The sequence below is a fragment of the Parasteatoda tepidariorum genome, chromosome 10 (assembly GCF_043381705.1).
Source record: "Parasteatoda tepidariorum isolate YZ-2023 chromosome 10, CAS_Ptep_4.0, whole genome shotgun sequence".
In the NCBI taxonomy this organism is placed as follows: domain Eukaryota; kingdom Metazoa; phylum Arthropoda; class Arachnida; order Araneae; family Theridiidae; genus Parasteatoda; species Parasteatoda tepidariorum.
The window spans coordinates 41,542,509-41,555,265 of NC_092213.1; the positions used below are offsets into that span (position 1 = coordinate 41,542,509).

General features: G+C 28.2%; 1 long non-coding RNA gene across 1 annotated transcript; it reads left to right on the top strand.

The window, feature by feature from the left end:
* The first annotated feature begins 211 nt into the window (after positions 1-211).
* Positions 212-5,351, top strand: LOC107437692 (uncharacterized). The gene is made up of 3 exons (XR_006225586.2): positions 212-351; positions 2,075-2,256; positions 5,203-5,351. It is a non-coding gene; the product is annotated as an uncharacterized lncRNA (long non-coding RNA).
* The last annotated feature ends 7,406 nt before the right edge of the window (positions 5,352-12,757 follow it).

Here is a 12,757-nt window from a genome sequence, read left to right on the forward strand (position 1 = left end):
TTTGTGATTAACATAAACTAAGTGTTACATTGGGGAATGTCTATCTTGCCCAACCTTTCTATTTGAATTACCATTTCCCATTTATTTATTTATTTTAACAATTACAATTAAAAGCGAAAAAAAATGTTTTAAGGAAGAGTTGTTTGGGCAAGGCAATCCGGCCCCACCTTTCAAAAATAAACTTAAGAAGAGGTTTTCCACAAAGATGAAATATAACCTTCAAATTAATCTAGTTTCCGAAATTATTGTTATTTCTTTTATTTGCGATTAGTATAAAAAGCTATTCGTTTTGGTTTCTGTATACTTTCTAGTTTCAAACGAGAAAAGTAAACTTTCAATATGAACTACTTGGTGAGTATTATTTCCATTGTAATTTAAGATATTTCCGTAAATTTAAGATGTTTTCTGATAAAATTTAAAGAGGTTTCCCTCAATACTAGAATACCGCCTCTGACTTGGATATTCTGATTAATGTTACAATTTTCTTTGCTAAGCAAATAGTATGAGACTTAGTAACTTGAAATTAAGAGGATATATAGAAAAATGCATAGGGAGTCTGATGGAATAAAAGAAACTAGCATTCTATAATTGGTTCGAGAATTATTCATTGTTAAACTTGCAGTAGAAAAAATGTCACCTGGCCGCTTTGTATCGAGAGTTAGGCAGTTAAATTGTTGAAATTTGACGCATTGAAAAGACGATTTTTATTTGCAGACTTAAGCCGATTTTTTTTCATATTTTTTTTAAAAAAAATTCATTCTTCCAAAAGTTATTGCAATTTAAGTGCTTTCTTGAGGAATTGTTTTTATTTTCTTTTTGCTTCATATAGTTACTATTAGCTCATTAAAGCGAAAATCTTATTTATCTTTCTTTATATCCTTACTTTGTAAGTTCCAGCTTGAGTTGGTGACAAAAGCAACAAAAAGAGAGAGCGAGTAAAATTAGTTGTTGTCAGACATAACTCTTAACATTTATATTGAAATTCTTTAAAAATATAAAAAACTGAAATCAAGACAGATAAGAAACCCTTTCCAATTTCATCTGTTATAACAAAATAAGTCTCGTTAACGAGTCAAATTACTCCTCATTTATTTTTGCTTACTAAATCACCTGCTCTCCAAAGATTAACTTATTTTCTAATACATTTTATTAATTATTAAATCAAGGTAATAATTTACTTTGCAACATTTAACACTTTAATAAAATATTTTTTGTTTATGTGGAAAATATAGACTTTTAAGAAGAAGAAAAACAATGATGAAAGAAAAGCAATCACAGGGATTATTAAATGGAGACCCCTAAATTCCCAAAATAATCACTCTATTTTTTATACTTACAAATATTTATTTTAATAAGTTTTAAAAAAATTTTAAGGCTTCATTTAACTTCCCAATAAAATTTTTTAGGCAATTAAGCAGTTATAATAAATTTTATTTACTCAAACCTGTGAATTTCTTTGAAGTTTTAGTGTTGAATATCAATTTATTTTTGTTTACTATCAAATTGAACTGTCTTAAGATCTTAAATTAATATAATCTATTCAACTGTATCAAACCACGTAGAAAATTATACATTAACCGAAAATTAAATGTTACTTTTTTATCTTGCGTAAATAAGGTTTTATTCTGAAAGATTAAGGGAAAATGATTTTGCTGAACAAAATATTTTTCGACTTAGTCTACATAAAAAATCGAAATTAATAATTATTAGTCAAATTGAAAAATTTTGGAAAAAATACGAGTTCAAAATTGCGGTTTTGTGTAGATAGTATCTATATAGTTTTATTGATCAAACTTATTCAGTTTCAAATTAATTCAGTTTATGCTGTACTATGATAATTCAATTTCCAAAAGGCATTCACAATTAAATGCATCTTTCTGTGTTTAGAATAAAAATTTATATAAGATATACGAGAATTAAAAAAACTACCCCTTTTTTTAAATTTAAATTTATATTTTTCTTTTGAAAGTATGGCACCTTTATTGATTGAACTGTTCCAGTGTGGCAGTTAACTGTACCTTTTGACTTTAGATCTTGATACATTTTTTTTTTTAATTTTTTCATTTCTTTTCAGTTTGCTCTCTTGGTTGTAGTGGCTTTGGTAGTTTGCGCTTATGCGCAATATTACCCTTACAACTACAACTATCATTACGGAGTTCCTGCTGTTTCCTATGGTCATGCTTACAACTATGCTGCTTACAACCCTGTATATAACCCTGCTTACCCCTACTACTGGAAGAAATAAGCTAATAACAGGTAGGTTAGAAATTTTTAAGTAAAATTCAAATTCAATTAAAAAAAAGTTGACTGTAATATTCGTTGTTCCTAGAACCATTTATTCTGGCTTCGTTCATTAAATTTATAATGACAATTTTTCTCATTATGAAAATACCATTAAAATAATAGTTCTCTTTTTCATTCATATTTAAATATTTACCGATAATTCATTTTGTAAATTAAAGAAATTTCTCTTAGACCTATACTGATCTTAGATCTAACTGTTTCCCTTAGATCTAAATAACTGCAAATAATTGTTTGAAAAAAATTTTTTTTAAAGTAAGCAGTGTTTAGAGGATTTTACCTTTGACGTGTTTCCCGCTGTATTACCAAACCATAAGTTATTAAAATGCTAAATATAGTATTTTTCACTCTTTCACCTAAATTAATACAAAAAAAATGAAAATTAATTAATTTTAATTAATTTTAATGAGAAAAGGAATTAAATGGTTTTCATCAACTTAATGACGAAACTTATTTTAAAGTTTATAGCTATGTTAAGTCAAATACATGCAGTAACACCGTCATATTTATACAGTAGCGACGAAAAAAAATCTTTACGCTAGTTGTCTTAACTTCATAAAAAGTTTATTTCCCTTTCTGTATATTTTATATATTACTTTTAAAAATTATACATAAAATTTAAAGCAATTGTTGTCTTGAGCTTTTAATACTTTAAGAACAAGGATAAAAATTTTATAATAGCGAATACGATCATTTATCCTTTTATTACAATGAATTCAAAGTCTATGTTTACCTCTATTGATAAAAGACGAATCATTTGAAATGTTTGCCCAGAACTTTAAGTCATAGTTAGCTTAAAAATGCAGTTTCAGTTTATGAAAATCTACAGCTATTTTATAAAAACTTTCCATGACAGTTTCTGAAAAAATCTTAGCTTATGTTAGATCATAAAAAGTTCATTGTCAGAGTGCGAAAATTTTTTTGTTAGTTTATGTAAACTTCAAAGTTAATTTATGAAAAAATATCATAGTTTAGGAAAAACCTATCGTCAGTTTGTGAAATAGCCTCTTTTAGTTTATGATAAATTGATTGTTGCCTTATAAGAAAGGCATTAGTACAAATTTAAATTACATAAAAAACAGTCAACAGAATAGGAAAGACCGACATTTTTTTACAGAAAAGTGGAAATCATCTTTGGTATGATTGTCACGCAAAGATGTCATGTTAGAATCTCTATACAAGGTTGCTTACTGTGTTTTGTAATTTACTGATGTATTCGCCATATGTTTCAACTTTTACTACAAAAAATTAATAATAAATATTTAATATTCTGCAAGCGAATTACCGTAAGAAAAAATGTCACATGTGATTCGTGGCGGCTATTTTAAATTTCTTTTAAAAAAAACATGGTGAGTGTATTTATTTTTCAGATTGCTATATTTCTTTCATGTGTCGAAGTTTTTTTTTAACAGTTATATAGCATAGCAACGTTTTCAATAAGGAAAAAAAAATAATTGTGTTTGTACTTTTCCGAACTCCACTGCATTTCCTTTTTATTAATTTGCTAAAATACTAAGAATTTTATTATAATATTACTTGTGACATTTTTGGGAAAATAAAGTTTTCAAGCTATAACACCCATTTTTTAAATATTTAAAATTTTATGGAGAACATTTCATAAACAAAATTTTATCTAATATTTTGCTCAAAAACATCAATTTTGCGTCAAAAATACGCATATTTCTCATTTAAATTTTACTAAGCATTCGTAAAATGTACGCAATTCCGAAAAGTGGTTATAGCGAAAAATGGTTTTCCAAAAAACTTAAAATTCACGTTAAATTATATGTAAATAAATTCTATTTTTTATGAATATTTTACTGACCACTTTTTAGTGGTTAAGGATGAGTACGTTCATTCTAAGTATTATTTACATCAAAAGTGCGTCAAAATTTATGTAAGTTAAAACGTCGAATTATAGCAAAAAATATTGAATGTTTTGAATTTTACATAACTTACTACAAATTGTCTCAAGTTAACCATATTGCCTTATTATGTGTTTTTATAGATAATAATTAATAATTGTATATAAAAATTAATTACTGTCTTATAGTACAACAGTAAAATATGACTTGTTGCAATAAAACATGTAACAATTATGCTAAGTTTTAAGGTTAAAATTTGTAACCACTTTGAAGAAAAGTAATTTATTGACTTGTTTTCTCAAACAACTGTACTTTAATTGTGTTCTTTAAACTGTTGTCGCTTAATATTAAAGTAGTTTGAATTACAATTATTATTCCCTGTATTAAATAGTGTAATTGGAAAACTTACTATCTTAACTTAAAAGAACTAGAAAATTACTGAAAAGTATCTTAATCTGTTATTTTTTTATTAAACAACTAAGTCTTAAAAGTGGAAATTGGGAAGTGATTACATAAATTCGTTATTTATGTAGTCCTTTTCTCTAAAAATTATGTTTTTTTTTGTTACTTAAAGTATTATGTTTTCAGTAAAATAATACCCATCAATTCTGCTGGTTCATTATTTTTTCGTTCGAGATAGATTGTAGATATAGCAAAATTAGAATTTAGAATCGAAGGCGATATCCTTTAAGAATAATTTGTTAACTCTTTAGAGTCAGTCTGAAAAATTTTCCGATTAAATTTAAAAATACCGTACAACTTTAAATACCAAACAAAAAATTCCAAAACTTTCAGAATAAAGTTGTACAACCTCTTACAGTACACAAAGAGCTTAAAGGTTTCATACTTGATACAAAAAAAATTTTTTTATATGATATAAAAAAGCGCAGTTTTTTTAAATGATTCTATAAAAGGATTTATCTAATTTTAAATATTTACTTCTATAATTAATTAAACCTAACCTTACAATAAAACTCATATGTTGGAATTAATATGTGCTTCATTATAATGAATAATTTTGCTTTTCTAATTTCAGGAGCAGTCTAGGCCACTTTCTAAGAAGAATATTGATGAATGAAAAAAATACCTTAGATTAATTAAAATGACAAATCAAACTTATTTCAATTGGAAACAAATTCTATTGATTATTTTTATCTGAAAAATAAAAATTGTCTCTACTTTCAACAGTTTTTATATCATTTGTGTGTGTGTGTTTTTTTAAAATTTATTTATTTATTTATTTTTTTGCGAAGTCTTTATTGTTTGTATATTAAGGTTGAGACATTTTTTACACACTAAAAAAAAATAGGATCAACATTGAACCATACCATTGGTATATTGGACCATAATGCGGTGCCGAATTGCTACAAAATTACAAAATTAACAAAGTCTCTAATGGAACTTTTTTTCCTTCCAAGTTGAACCACAGTATCGTGTGAATAAGTTTAAAAAGTACGATAATAAGGTTCAAACTAGAACCATATTAAGATTGCAGTGAACTTAGTAATATTATAAATCAACTAGATGAAAAATGTATCCTGAATTTTCAAACATTTGGAAATATAGTTAACTGAAAGTTGTATTATTTTTTCATATAAATTCTCGGGGTGATACTCTGCATAATTAATTAGGATAAATTTAGTTTAATGTATGATGAAAATCTAACAAACTTCTGAAACAAATTTGTGGTGCTAAATTGATTATTTGAATTAAGAAACGTATATTTTCTGAATGCCAAAAGTTTATGAACAACATTTTTAAAAACATATTTGTTACAACAAGCAACTGTTAGTTTTTTGCTGAAAGTTTCATAAGAAATATTAATATGATACAGGACAGCACCCCAAATCCTAAAGTTTTTACAATTTATTCAGAGCATGAGTCATGTTTTGCAAGGAATGTGCATCTAATTTATGAATACCATTTTTGAAAAGCGTTACCCGGAGAAACAATTCTGGTAAAACCATCGTACTAGGTAATAACATTTCCTGTAAAAAAATTCTGGTATATCCGGTATTTAAAATATTCATGTGTTTTTTGTTTCTNACCAAATTTTATCACACATTATAAAACCATATTTTATTGCTAATTTTACCAAAATCATTACCAAAGCGCTTCGGTAAAAATTACCGAGATTTATAATGTTCCCATAAAGATAAAAATACGGTAAATTTTACCATATTCTGGTTGTTTAAACCATATTTTTATCTCAGTGTATAAATCATACTTTATGGGATCCAAGCATAATCTTTGTTACGAACAGCAACAGAAATTAGAATTTTGCAGAAAATTCCAGGTGAGTTAAATTTTCTACAATTAATTTAAAGCATGAGTCATATTTTGAAAAGAATAATTGCTCATTGATAAATTTTTTCTACTAAAAAATTACAGGGCACTTCAATATTGACTTTTAATTTTATCAAAAATGGAAGTAAAACAAATCACTAATCATATGGAAAATCACAAATTTATGAAAAGCAAATTTTACTGCGTGAAATTGAGATTTTTTTCTATGAAACCAATTTTTCTTTTTTTAAAAAGTCTTGAAAACTTGTTATAAAAACTTTCTCAAGAAATAATTAGAAAGGTTATGGATAGGTTATGGATTATAAGATTATGGTTCCCCCTAACTTTAACCTTAACGCTATTTGAGTTTCACAGCGCAAAAGCAAAATTTTCCCTACAAATCACCGTGTTCCTACACTGTTGGAAATTTCTTGGAAATAATGGTTAAATACAATTTATTTAGTTGTTCATATTCAAACAAAATAGTAGGATAACCATAAACAAGACGGTAATCAAACTGCTAATAGCCGTTTCTTAACTGCTTTCACCTAATACGGTTAAACAACCAGAATTTTATCGCACTGACTAAGCCCACCTAATGAAGTCGCTTAGTTTCTTGCAACTGCATACATGTTACAACCGAGACGGCTGATCTGTCAGTCTCATGACTCACAGAACTGGGTTCGAATCCCAGCGTTGACACCACAATATTTCCTCCATTTCATTCAAAACATAAAGAGTTTAAAGTGTCCGGCACTCTCCAATGCCCATTACCAAAAGAAACGCCTAGCTTCTATATCCAGTTAAATTTCTTTTTTACAGTTTTGAAACCATGCTAGTTCTAAATGGTTAAAAAACCGTGTAGTTTTGTACTCATGGTCTTATAACCATATTTTTAAATTGATTCAAAACCATAAAGGTAAAAAATGTTCTTTACTGTAAACTTTACGGTTAATTGAATGGACAAACTGCTTCCGGTTATTTTACAATAATTTTAGAATGAAAATTCTGGCAGTGTAAAGGACAAAATAAATGTAGCGTTACGGTAAACGTAAGACAAACGTTGTGCGAAAGTTCTATTACAACTACTACAAACAGCAAAATTTTGATTGTTTAAATCAGAATCGTATAAAAATTATGAACGTAGAACAGTTTAGATGCTGATTTTACAAATTTTTATCACAAAACCTAAGTTTTCCTGAAGAAAATATTTTCAACGTGTGTCTAACATTAGTACATACGATTTAAGAATTTTTTTTAGAATCAACCAATCTTGGATAGCTCATGATTAAAATTATTCAAACATGCATCATTTACAGTGGCATGCCAGATTAGTTTGAATGCCCCGACGTGATTTTCCCATCCAGCTGCTTTTAACGACCCGTTCTCTTTTTTAAATAACGAAAAACATGAATTTTTACTTTTTTTAAATTCAGGTAGCAAATTTTAAATGAAATAGGAGCTTACATTATAATTGCATCCAACTACAGTCAAGAGGAAGCTTTCAAAAGAGAGAGAAAGAATCTTTAAAGGCCGTTGAAAGTTAAAATCATTAAGGTAAATTAACTACTCAGTCAAACTCCTCGTATTGTCTAATAACCCTGAAAAAAGAAGTGTAATTATTTTAGGGGGAGTTAATTAAATTAAAAAACAAAAAAATTAAAATCTATATTAGTTTCTATCTATGAAAGGTAAGTGTAAAAAAATCAAAACTTACTCCTTCCGAAAAAAAAAAGTTCTTAAATTTTTATTCTTAAATGCAACGACTATTTAAACTGTAATAATCTAAAACTTCATAGTTAACTTTATCATATTCTAAATTTAAACGATTTTATGAAAGATATATTTTTCTTGAGACAAATATTTACCTGTGAAACACTTTAAATTCATAATAAAATTTGCAATAAAGTTAATAAAGATGAAAACAAATCTTCGTAAAGAAATTTTAATTGCAAACAATTTTTCACACTTAAATTTTCACCAGACACTATAATTATTGACAATTACGTTTGAAATACTTTAATAATGAAATATAATTATTCAGGTACTAAAATTGTTTTTTGGTAATAATATTAATGAAGAAGTACTAAAACTTAATCGTTTTCGTAAGGACTGCAAATGGTGCGATTTCAGAAACCGGTTGTCTAATTTGTAACATCTGCTCCCTAAATAGCCTCAAAAATATTAAGTATTTGATTAACTGCATAAGTAGAAAACGAGTAACACAAAACAATTATTTATTAGCATAATAAGAAAGTTGATATAAAATTTTTGAACTGTTATAAGTATCATAACACTATTATAAGCTTATAAAATGTTAATGGAATATTATGTTACGTGCAACAAAGTTCAAGCGGGACTTTTATTAGCGCTGCTAGCTGGGATCTATATCTAGTTATTTTTCTTCTTAGGTTCTGAAAATGAGATAATTCAGATGGGAGTCTTCATTGTAATTGTCACTGGGACATATCAGTCCATCAAATCATTATACTAACCAATAATTATTAGATAGGTCATTACTGACTAACCAGATGGCTCATCAGTTTTCATATTTTTCATCAATTTTGCCAACCTGGGAAGAAGAAAATTGAATCTCATTAAATTTACTGAATTAGTTTCGTCTTTTTTTACGATTGGTTTAAGTAAAGTTTTTTTCCCACTGCCAAAAAGTCAGCTTAATTAAAGATAAACGCTTGAGAATAGTTACTTCTTTTCAAAAAGGTTTCAATCTTATTATTAGCCTTACTCCCTCGATGGGAACTTTGGTATTGGGTAAAAATCAGTCCAGAAAACCAGAAATAGATCATCTTAAGATCTAGTTCTAAGTTCTAAGCGTTTAAAACTAGATGGATAGATCTAGTTTTAAGCGTTTGAAAAACAACCTATTCAATTGGGGATATTGATAAGTTGCTTCTAAATCATACTGCTTCAATTTAATCAATCATACTGCTACGCGAGGCACGATTTAGGCAAATAAATCGTGCCCATTTAGTTACCTAAATCGAACAGCCTCGATTCTCCTGACTAACCTATAGGGATAATATTTCAGCGGCTCCCCGCTGTATTTTGAGGGTCAAAAATCCAAATTCGTCGATGAAAAAATGAAAATTCGATAAAATAATGAAAATTCGAAAAAAATGAATTTTTTTCTGAGAAAGTGCGTTTTGTGTCTGATTTTGTAATTTAAAATATCGTCTGCACTAATTAATTGGTCTATTTGAGGTCTCTTTCTCGAACCATTAAAATTGAGTCTTGGAATGTGAAGATCCGACCATTAGATCAAAAAATATTCAGGGTGGTCCGTTTATTATTTTTTTGCTCACTGTACATCATAATGATTGAGGACTGCGCTGAAATCCGTGGGTGGAAGTGTCATCATACGCCACTAGTGGCACTTCTCAATCAGATACCTGCAAGTGGTAAATTTTGGCATTTTTCTATTCAGAAGCCAATCAGTCTTTTCACACACGCATGACATCGCTTACAGGTATCCCATTAATTATAATTTAAATCGCATGGTTAGTCATAATCAATTTACTTTTTCTTGAGTTGCAAGTATCCGATTATATAATGGTTGTTCATGCTATCATAATTAATAATATATTACTAACATAAATTTCTTAGTTTTAGATAAGTTCCTTAACTTCAGGCAAATTTTCTTTTAGTAATTATTATCAATTATTGCATTTAAATTTGTCCAGATTTAAATTTTTTACCATTATTTACTGATTTGGAGACTAACTTTCGGAGCTTATCAAATCATTTGTCGAATCAGTAAAATACAAAAAAACAGACATTTCTGGTCTTCTTTGAATGCAATTTTTTATACTAATTATGAAGAAACGTAAAATTGAGTACGGATTTTTTCTTAAAAAAGAGTTAAGTACAAATAAATAAGAGTACAAAGAAATTGGAAGTCCGCATTAGGGAATAAGCGACTCTAGCGGGTTACAATAGCATCTTCGTGGTGAGTTCTAGATCTCCCATAAGCTTATAACCACTGTATGGATTCCCCCGCCGACCTGCCTGTGCATGGGGCAGGGAACTGTCCTTGCATCAGAAAGATCCTGGGTTCGAATCCCGGGCAAGGCATGGATGTTTCTATCTCTCTGTGTACGTTCTATGTCCTTTCTCCTTTGCGTGTGAATGTGACCCGCCCTATAAACGGGTTGTGGTTGCGTGAATGGCGTGGCAGAAGTCGAATTCCTGGCCATAGATGACGCCACTGAAAAACAGGAACAATCGCACCCCCACTGCCTAAACAGGCATACAACAAGAAAAAATGGATTCCCCCTGAATTAAAAATATATATAAATAAATTTAAATGCAAAATGGTAGTTGAATGAAGGTAATTGTAACATTTCAAATAAATGTGCTTTTGTATACTTTTAGACAAATATCTGCATAATTATATTTTCTGAAGAATAAACTTCATAACAAAATAATTATTTAAACTACCTATTTGACAAGAAAATTTGTAGCTTACTTTTACTATGAAATGAGCAAAAGTATTCTAACACATAAGTATATGAAGAAAAAGACTCATTAAAAATACTTTCTGATTGAAAAATTTTACTTAATGCATATTATTCCCACAACTGGTTTTAAAACTTTTATAGTGGAAGTTGAAAATGTATTTTACTAAAGTATTTTGTAACATAAGCATTCTACTTTACTTTTAATTTATTTATTCTTCTTTTTACCCATCTTATTACACACAAATTATTACTTTCATACAAGCTTTAAAGCAACAATTTTTTAACATTCCTCCGATTGATTTAACGACATTTAATATTCATATACGAAATACTGAAAAAAACTGGGAATAAATTGTGACTAAAATGTGTCGAATATAAATGCAAAAGATAAATAATATATCATATTTTTAATTTCGCAATGCTTTTCTGTTTAAAATTTGTATCTATAAAACTGATATCAAACTGATTTAGATGCAATTGTTGTAAACAAACTTCCACAAGGAGAAAAAAAGTATGGTCAAAACTACTAGAATAGATTGCAATTTACTGCGTTTCTGGCTCTATGGGAACTGGAGATATTTATTATCCGATTTTAATCACTAATTTGTCACCTCATAACTTTGAACACTACCCAGAGGGCAAAAGAATTTTTTGATCAAGTATTGGGACAAATGTTCTTCATAGAGAAATTTTTGGTGTAACTAAATCGCATTTACGTCATATGGGGAGGAGGACCTCTCACAGTTAGCCCGAAGGCAAGGGAATTTTTATCCATGAATCGTCTACCACTGGCTATGATTTACGTCACGAAAGTGATCGATTCAAGCAAATCGTAATTTACCCATCAACCGGGCAACCCCGAAAATCGAACCTGGATTTCCTCATGTTTAATCAAGCTCTCTGCTAACTATCAAGACATTTTTTAATCAAGTAAAATACGGTTTAATCATGTAAAATACAGTGCCTGTAATATGGTTCAGTTTGTCACCATGTTAAATTTGCCCTCTATTGAGTTGAATGCACAGAGAGAAAAAGTATTGTCAAAACTAACAAAATATGGTAAAATTCACGATATTTCTGGTATTTTCGGAACTCCAAAGAGCTTGGTAATTTTTACCGAGGTGTTTTGGTAAAATTAACAATAAAATATGGTTCATAATATGTAATAAAATTAGGTTATTTTGAATTAATACTTTTTTAAATGATGAGAGCATGGCACAAAAGCCATTTATTTGCTTAAATTTATTTTTCAGTTTTGTACTTTTTACTAAAAGAGACGTAATATAAACTGTAATTTTGAAAATTAGAAAATCCAGTGAACTGCTACCATATGAACGGAAAAATTAACAAGTGAATGGCTTAATTACCTTATACTTTGATTTTTAATATCAGAATTAAGTTTGTTTAGTTTGCTTTTTTTACCAGAAATGTCATTACCATACAAGAATTTTACCAGAATACGCAAAGTAAAGCAAAAAAGAAACTGAAAATGATACATCCGAAAAACCAGATATTCCTTTAAATTAATTATTCTAACCAGAAAAAAAAACATTTAGCCTTAAAAATTTGATTAAAATTCTAAACTAGTAATATCTTTTAAAATAAAAAAACATTAATCATTTTTGACACATAGAGTAACAATTAAGAGATGGCGCCTACTTCATTATTGTTCTTCCTAAAGATTTTTTACGTCATTTATTTTTAATCAAAGAAGTAGGAAAAAATAAAAGAACGGTTTCTTTGAGTTTTAATGTAGATATACAAGTTAGATGAGCCCCACCTTTAAAAAAAATTATAGGAGGTTTTTCTCAAAGATGATGAATAACC